Raw genomic sequence first — 9,526 nt, forward strand, 5'->3', positions numbered from 1 at the left:
ATATATTGAATACAGAATCAGTGGCATACTACATATACTCCTACAAATTAATAAGAAAAACTGTGTAAACAATAGATTAACTATATTAATCATCATGTGCAAGGATGATTAACCTTGCCAGTATCTACAGAAGTTCAAGTTCAAACAATAAAGAGGTATCACTTTTCATTAATCAGATTGGCAAAGTTTTTCAGTATTGTAACAACTTATGTTGGTGAGAGTGTGGGAAAACGGGTCTCTCATATACTGAGCAGGAAGATTAATTACTGCAACTTTCCAAGGTATACCTGGGCAAAATTATTTTAAAATCCTTTGACACAGCATTTCCACTTCTAGAATAACTTTTTAGAAATAAAAGTTGCTGTTTATAATAAATAAGATCATCACATTGTTTTGTTTATTTTGTTTCTTAGATTCCATATGTAACCGAAACCAGGTGGCATTTGTATTTCTCCATCTGATTTACTCTACTCAGCATAATATCCTCCGAGTCCATCCATGTTGTTGCAAATGGCAAGACTTAATTTACTTACTTACTTACTTATTTTTATGGCTGAGTAATATTCCATTGTATATGTGTACCACTTCTTCTTTATCCATTCATCTACTGATGGACACCCAGGTTGCCTCATATCTTGGCTTTTGTAAATAACACTACAATGAATATATGGATGCACATGTTTATTCAAAGTAGTGTTTTGGGTTTCTATGGATGAGTACCCAGAAGTGGGATTACTGGGTCCTTCTTTATCTCTTGTTATAGCCTTTGGTTTAGAATCTATTTTGTCAGGTATAAGTATTGGTACCCCAGATTTTTTTCATTTCCATTTTCATGAAATATATTTTTCTATATCCTTACTTTTAGTCTGTGTGTGTCTTTTGATCTAAAGTGAGTCTTTTGTAGACAGCATATGTAAAGGTCTAAAAATATGGAATGCTTCATGAATTTGTTCACTCTTGCTCAGGGGTCATGCTATCTTTTTTGTATCATTCCAATTTTAGTAGTATATGTGCTGCTGAAGCAAGACGGCCTCTCTTTTTGTGAAGAAATAAAAGGGTTTCTCTCTCTCTCTCTCTCTCTCTCTCTCTCTCTCTCTCTCTCTCTTTCTCTGTAAATCTATACAACGTGTATGGAGAGGTAGGAATGCTTTCTTTGTCATTAGAAGAGAAAACTTATGAAGGTTTACACCAACCTGTTGGCTTTGACACCCTTAGCAGTTTTAAAAAGAGAAGGAAGTGGATAGCTATTGATATTAATTTTGATATTAATAGATAAATATTGATATTAATACTATGCCTGTATCACTCGCACTATTACTGCAGCCATATATTACTTTTTTTATGATGTAAACTGTGAAAGAAACTATCTCTTAGACAAAAGTAGTCATTGATATATATGCAAAGAAAATCTAGCAAGTTGGATTATGTTAATTGCTATTTTCTTTTTTTTTTTTTTTGCCTATATGTATTTGTAAACATTTCCATGATGAAAATATATTACTGTTGGAAAAAGAAAGCAATAGGTATATGTTCATACAAGCCAAAATAAAAGTCTCATGTTAACCTTAGAGAATGGCATCTGCTGGCACTTTCTGGTGTTGGTAAGCAGAGGGTATCAGGAGTCACCATTGTCACATGACCAGCTAGTGCCTGCAAATACCCCCCAGTTTCTAATGGGCTGAGGGTGGTGGAGAGAAGGTGTTCTCACTCATTTACCCACCTTTGCTCAGAGAAGGTTGTGCATACACTCTCTGCTAACACCACACTGGCCACCTCAAGGGCTGCAAAGACAGCATGTACGTCCTCAGTGCTGTGTAGCCCACTGACAAACAACCTCTTTCAGACATTTCTGAGTTCCTTCACCAATGGGAGGAAGGTGCTTTTGAAATGGCTCTCACTTGCTGCAGTGCACTTGGGCCGTCTCTGAAGATTGAGCTGGATTAGAGAATCTCCTTTGGGAGTAGAAAACTAGCAGACTTTTGAAGAGCAGTTCTACTACACAAGGAAGAGTATCTGTCAACACAGGAATCAAGAAGTCTCCTAGGGCTCTCCAGCATAGTCCTCCACGTTCACAGCCCAGGAAATAAAACCTGGAGGAGATGAAGCTGCCCAAATGAAGAGGCAGAGCCAGAATTTACTTCCACGTCTTCTAATCCATATGGGGCCAAGGACACAGAGCTCACCAGATATTTTCCCTTCTCTTGCACATAGTCAGACCACCCTTCCAGCCTTCCTTGCATTCTGGAATGTGGGTGGGGAGTGTTGCTAGCCATTTTTAAGACTAATTCATTGGAATCCCCTACACATGGTCCTCCCATTCTCCTCTTCATATGTTCTTAGAAAGCAGATATTCAAGATTGTGGAGCAGAACTTCACGTGAGAGAGAAATAACCCTGTGTGGAGTCAACACTGACCCTCAGGAGTTCTTCAGCAGTTAGCCCAATACGACTGCAGTAGCTTCCTTTGTGTTCCTCCTTTTTCACCATGTGCCCCCACCCCAATATAACATTTTCTTTGAGGAATTTTCTGCAAGTGTTATCGGTACTCGCTTGCTTTATTCAAATACACGCTTTCCACATGATCCATATGACCATTAAAATGTGTGATGACAGAAGAGGTCTTGGGTATGTTTACAGAAATGAGTCTAACTGGCTGTAGAACCAAAGACCGGTGAACTAAGCCACTCTGGGCTGAGGGGTTGTCTCAGGCTCCTCGGCAACCACAAGCCATCGACATCTACAGGATGAAAGATGGCACGATCAGTCAGATAGAGAAAATAGGAAATGGAGCAAGAAAAATCATCACAGAACAAACAATGATCAGCCTGAGAATAAATACTGTAGCACAAGAGGTGAAGAAAAAAACAAACAAAGTTACCTCCGAATCCCCTACTCCCCGATCACAAGTCCTTTCAGGAGGCAGGAGATGAGGTCAAGGGCATGGAGTGGTCCTGTTCCACCGCGGCACACTGGCACGCTCCAGCAAGAATGCAGAGCCCACAGCCCGGCAGCCTGTTTTCTCCTCTCTTCTCTAACCAATGGCTCCGAGAAGAGGAATCGAGCCCCTATGTTCTTGATCCCTGGTGCCCTCAGCTCCTCCTCTATGAGGTCTTCCTGACTCCAGCCATGACCTCTCTCTTCCTCTCCAATAGAAGGTAAAATAAGAGTCAATGAGCTGAGAAAAGTTCTTAGTTTCAGAGCTGGATAATAAGGATAAGATAAAAATTGGCAGAGATTTAAAAAAAAAAAAAAAGCTCAAACTAAGAGTGTCCAAGTGATTCCAATAGGGAGAGGTACCAGGGCGGACAGAAGGACAGCAAACACGAAGGGAGCAATGCCCTGCTGGGACCGGCTGAACTCGATCTGGCTGTTGCTGACCCCAGCCTGGAGAAGGGGAGGCAGGACTGTGTTCCCTGGGGGAGATATGCCCTGTCCCCAGGGCTTACAGGTGTCTAAGTGACACATTCTAATGCAGTGCAGGTTACCTAGGCATATGTGACTTGCAGGGCTCATCTAAGATGCCTCAGCCACAGGGCAGAATTAATCCTCTGACCCTCACACTCCCACAGGAAGAATAACCGAGCATTCTGTGGCTGTAGGCTATGTGGACCATTGTGTAGCAACACACAGAAGTGGCAAAAGCAGCTCAAGTTTGTTATCAAAGCAATAACCACCAGTGACTGCAGAACTGGTTTCCTCCCTCTGGATCCCTGTCCAGTTCCTCCTCCTCACCTTCCAGTGGGACAAAAGGACTCAGAGAAAGCCTTTCCCATCACTTAGCTAACAGTTATTTCAACCCCTTCCTACCTCCACACCCACATAGTCTTTGGGAAGACAGTGAAGAGAGATATTTGGAGAGCAGCAAGAAGAGTATTTCCCCGGAGTACACAGTGGGCAGTGGGGAAACCATTGGTAACATGGCTTCTGATTTAATTCAGACAAATCTTCCACTCTCAGAATCTCACCTGGAACCCCACCAGCACCCAGCTCAATGACTTTGCATTGAGGAACCAGTTTCAAAGTCACCATTTGTTGTTCTTTCATCAAGGAGGTTTTCCAGTTTTCCTAGAATGTATCTTCCTATGACCATATTGAAAATCCCAAGTCTATGGCCATGCCACTCTGAACGTGCCCAATCTCATTTTATCTTGGAAGCTAAGCAGGGTCGGGCCTGGTTAGCACTTGGATGGGAGACCACCTAGGTAGACCAGGTGCTGTAAGCATTAAAAAAAAGAAAAGAAAAGAAAATTCTAAGCAGACATTAAAATGGATGAGACAGACATGCTTAAACTGACTGGAAAGACATTCAAGGTATATTGCTCTTTAACAAAACAGATTTGTAGAACAGAATGGGAAGCATAATTTCATTAGAAGATGGATGGATGGATGGATGGATGGATGGATGGATGGATGGATGGATGGATGAATGGATGGATAGATGATAGACAGACAATTTTTAATGTGCATAGAAAAAGGTGTGGAAGGAAAACGCATCACACACTTTATATAAGCAGCTGGAAGGACAATGGGTATAGAGTAAAGATATTATTTATTTTAATCATTTCCATTAGTTTACATTTTTTCCTACTATTTTTCCTATTACTGCTTTTAAAAGTAGTAAATACTGGTTGCCAAAAATTCAAAAGGTACAGAAGATTATAAACTGAAGGACAAAATTCTTTTTTTTCTTCTAAATAAAAGTATCATTAACATTTTCTTGTGTGTCTTCTTATAAAATATACATTCATGTAAACTATCCTTTATACAATTTAATAAGTATATGTTTATATATCTTCTGTATCATTCAACTTCCAATTTCAATCAATAATATCTTTTTAAATTGTGACTAATATCTTATTTTATGGATATAATAATTTATTTAATCAGTCCCTTAGACATGGACACTTTGATGGTTTCTAGAATTTAATTTTTTAAATAACTATGGAGGTAACATCTTCACACTTAAACATACCTTTTCAGGGGAGAAAGGATTTTCACATGTCAAATATATTTCAAATATATTTTAACTCATGAAATCTGTGGGATGAAAGTAGTATGCATTCTTAAATTTGATAGCTATTGCAGAATGTTTTTCCAAAAATGTTACACTGATTATATCCTGCTCACACCACATTGTATGTCTTTAAATTCCAGTTGTCAAAATTTAAATCTAGATCTGCATCTTTTTAGGTATTCGATGGCGATGTACATTTCTTTTCAACAATATTTTGGTGTCCCAAAAGAAAATCTGAGTGAGATATAATTTAGTATTGTCTAATAAAGTGTGTGTGCCTGTGTGTCTTCAAGTGTTTCCTCAAATTTTAGACAGTTTACCCTTGCTTGTGGTCACATTTATAACTTTAAATAATCTACTGCAAACTCTTTTTTGACTTGTAAAATGTGAGAGTTTGGAGCCATGTAAGTGGACTGGTTCACAGCATAGGACTCCAGTTCCTTTGGCAGGTCACCTGTGTCCCTAGGGTCAGATGCAGTAAAAGAGATGCATGGATATCCACTTTGCTCTCTTTGGCCCCAATTTGTTCTTAGGGGTCCCTGAGTTTCCCTCTTAGGCTCCAGTGTGTCTTGTTCGCCCCACCATGTGTGCAGTTGTTCTATTAAAAGACATGCAGTGACTTCAGGCCAACCACTAGCAACAGAGGCGACACGGAGCATAGACTTCCTCTCCATGGTCATTGACTAATTTTCAGATCCACCAACTGGACTCACCCACACTATTATTATTTTCTCAGATTCTCCCACAATTGTTTAAGGTCTAATGTTTGCACACATGCATGCACACACACACACACACACACACACACACACACACTCAAAGCCCCTTATCCCATGTCATTTGAAGCAATTCTGTTTTCCAGATCAACCCTAACTAATAAAGATCATATGTTATTCTAAAATATATCAATTAAATCATAAAGCTCTGACTATCTCTTCTCTTATAGTGCCTTCCTGCACGTGTTATAAACAGAGGACACACTTATATTTACAACAGTCATAGAAACACCAATTTCCTTCACCACTGTGCTGTAAGGTTGGGTGACTTCACACTTCAAAAGGCTCATCTGAGCACCCCCCAAAGCAAAAGATGAGGGAGTAGGGAAGAATGAGTCATCCTCCTATGCTCTCTCTGCCTCCTTTCAGGCCCACCCACCTCCTACCACTGCTCTCAGTGGGACTCACCCTTTGCCTCCACTCATGCTCCTCTTCATCACCTGAAACCAGACAAGAGCTCTCCATCCCCAGGTAGTTAGGAAAAACAAAAATCAGGCCTACTCTAAAGAATATTCAGCCCAGGTGCTGATAGAAGAGCCTGATACTTTCTGGGCAAGATGAATTTTTATTCTATGCTCACTTTTATTTTTTTCATTTATTTTTATGCCTATAAACATTTTGTGACAAAGAAAAGTAAAGAAGGAAGGATGAGCAGGGAGAGAAGTCGACATCAGAGTGAGGAAATTGCTGGTCAACGATCATTAATCATATGCCGTTTGCCTACAAACCTTACCTACTTTCAAGAAAATTGCCTCAGACCGCCAGTTTCCTTGAATTGTAACTTTGATCATGTGACCTTGATACTTGAGGAGGCCTATATCCTTCCCAAGTAAGAAATGTCACATCTCATAAAATAGGGAAAGGATAGGAACCAGCATAGGTCATCCTGGTGAAAGGGGGGTGGAGGGGTAACAATTCTGAGTTTCTATTTCCTAAGCTTTAAGAAAGGTGGTGACACCATTAAATGGTATTTTATGGAGAAATTTTTAATGGCATGGGAAAATACACACCATAAATTAAGCTTCAAAAATATGACAAAAGTATTTTAAAGGTTATAAACAAAATGCACAATGTGTATGTGTTTATAAGACATCAAATATTATTTCTGGGAAGTCAGATTTTGAATTTTTTCTTTTTGAGGTTTTTTAAATGTTTACAATAACTATGAATTGTTTCTATACTTAGAAAAATAATAAGTGCTATTTTGTAAAAGAGAGAGAGATGTTTAACTTGGTAGAAATAAGACAACACCCCTAAGTTTGGGCTTAGTGCCACAGTAATGTACAATTCTCAAAAGTGCCAGAAGACGTGTTTTTCACTCATGTTATCTGAACTCAAACTTGTTTGCTCCTCTCAAACTTGTGTTTGCTCTTTCAAAACTTGACCCTCTTCAGTTCTTCTCTATTTCAATGATTATCCTTCTTTTCACTGAGTAAAACACCTCCCTTTCCCTATGTCTCCTTATCTAACACAATAACATTTGGAAAGTTGACATTCTAAAATGTCTTTTAACTCTATCCTCTTCTCTTCTTAACTCCATCCAGAATACTCCTCCACCCTTTACCCCTAGTCAACCCCACATTGTTTCTCTGTCTGACAGGAGTTTAAGATCTGCTTTCTTCACTTTTCTCTATTTTACATCATCCCAAATCAGCCCACCTACCGTACTGATGTGGGTACTGATGGCTGTTTTCTACTGAGTCTCCATTTCCAGTTGCAGATCTAATAGTCATATCAAATATAACAGAATGGAAATTTTAGATTTCCATCACCAAATCTGTTACTTCCCTGGCCTTCAACATTTTAGGAAATGATAATATCATTCCCTTAGCTCATCTCCACACCCCGGAGGCTTCCAACTCATTCATCAGTGTAAAGTCTCCTCAACCACAGCTCCAGAGTACATTTTGAATTCTTCCATTTCGTTCTATCTACACTGCTACTACCAGAGTCCCTGCCAACATCATCTCCTGTCTACAGTACCATAATAACCTCCTAACTGGTCTCTCTGCTTTCATTTCTCACCCTATAATCTATTAACACAGAGAGATCTTAAAATCAAAGCAGAACAATCACCTGGTTAAACCCCTTCGGCAGATTTGCTTTGCATGCAGAAGTAAAATGGACACCTTCTCTTGGACGACTTGTTGCTGACCACTACTTAGATCTCACCTTTTATTCACCCTTCCAAACACAGGTTCCAAATGCTCTGACCTCTTTCTATTGCTCAAATAGACCAAGGTTGATCACAGTTTAGGAACCTGGTGCTTTCTGTTTCTACTGCCAGGAATTTTTCCCTCTGGCTTTTTTATGGTCTGGCAAAGCTCAGAGCATATGTAACTTTCTAACAGAGATTTTCCTGGTTACCAATTTAGATAAGCAACCAACCACCAGTTTGTACCCCTTCTCTCATATTATCTATTTTATTTCCTCCTTTGCATTCATAACTATATGAAATAGTCATCTCTGTTAACATCCTTTGATGTTACTTATCAATTTCCCTCCACTAGAAAGTAAACACATTGTCCGTTTTTTTCACTGCTGTTTCTTGGAGTCTAATAAAGTCCTTGTGATTATTAAATCTTCATTGAATGGATAAAGGAATTAACCTTCAAAACTTTCTCACAGATTTTACATTAGTATATCTTACTGTCTCGTGGGATTAAGTCATAATCTAAGATTTCATAGTATAAACTTACATTAACTGTAGAGAAGCTGACTACCATGCCACATTTGCCAGAAACTGAACTGCCTCACTGCTGTGCAAATGAGGAGGACATTAAAAGCATGATGGCACCATTCATAAAAGCATGCTCTGCCTTCCCAGTACCACCAGAACTGGAGGGTTCATCACTTCAAGTCGCCTAAGAATACCATTTGTCACTCTCTGACGTCTGTGGTATGTGCTGGAGGAAGCAAGCAGCTGTCACATGATAGATCAGGGAGCAGAGAAAAGGCTTCACTTTCTGTTATTATGCTTCTGTCCTGCTCCAGGAGAGACTCTATCCTTTAGAGAAAAAAAATTAAAAAACATTCCAAAAGTGGAGGAGAAATATGTAGGTAGAAGGACAGAACTTCATTGCTTCTTTTTCATTTGATCGATACTCACACTCAAATCATCAAGGTATTCATATTAATATTGGTATTGGACACCCACCAAATAGATATGGCACTCCCACACTCAGATGGGTAAGCCGTAAGGACTCAGAGACACTGACTTCTCATGTCCTGTTTCTCCTCAGAGAGCAGCCCTTAGAGAGTATTCTTGAGAGCAGTGACCACTGTCAAGCTACAGCAGATTGAAGCAACATGGCTAATCATGATCCAAATAGCCCAAATAAACAAAGCCCCCCCATTTTTCATCATTAATTTCCTTTGATTTTTTGGTGTTATTTGGAAACTCAGGTATTCTAGATTCTGTGCATAGTGTTTGGAGAGATAGTGAGATATACTAATATAAAAACTGTGAGAAAGTCCTTAGGATTCAGAAGGTGCCCTGGTGTGCTAGAACAGAGAGGCAGGCACGAGGGTCAGAGAAAAATCTAGGTAACAAATTTGCCTCACTGTCCAGAGTGAATTTAATCTTGCCTTGATCATGTTGTGATCATAAAAGTGATAGCTCTGGATGTGCACCAATGGAGGGTAGAAGCTAACATTAAGGCAGCATTAGAGTATTATAGAGGAAGAGTTTATAGCTACAAATGCAGGTAGATCAAATGGCCCATAAGGACTTTCCT

The 9,526-nt window shown here is 39.4% G+C and overlaps 1 non-coding gene and 1 pseudogene across 1 annotated transcript; one reads left to right on the forward strand and one right to left on the reverse strand.

The window, feature by feature from the left end:
* Nucleotides 1-923: 923 nt before the first annotated feature.
* LOC112472126 lies at nucleotides 924-1,025 on the reverse strand. The gene has a single exon (XR_003043526.1). It is a non-coding gene; the product is annotated as a U6 spliceosomal RNA (small nuclear RNA).
* Nucleotides 1,026-4,103: 3,078 nt separating this feature from the next.
* On the forward strand, nucleotides 4,104-4,222 carry LOC112472130 (annotated as a pseudogene).
* Nucleotides 4,223-9,526: the final 5,304 nt, after the last annotated feature.

Source organism: Pteropus alecto, unplaced genomic scaffold (genome assembly GCF_000325575.1).
Source record: "Pteropus alecto unplaced genomic scaffold, ASM32557v1 scaffold219, whole genome shotgun sequence".
NCBI classification, from domain to species: domain Eukaryota; kingdom Metazoa; phylum Chordata; class Mammalia; order Chiroptera; family Pteropodidae; genus Pteropus; species Pteropus alecto.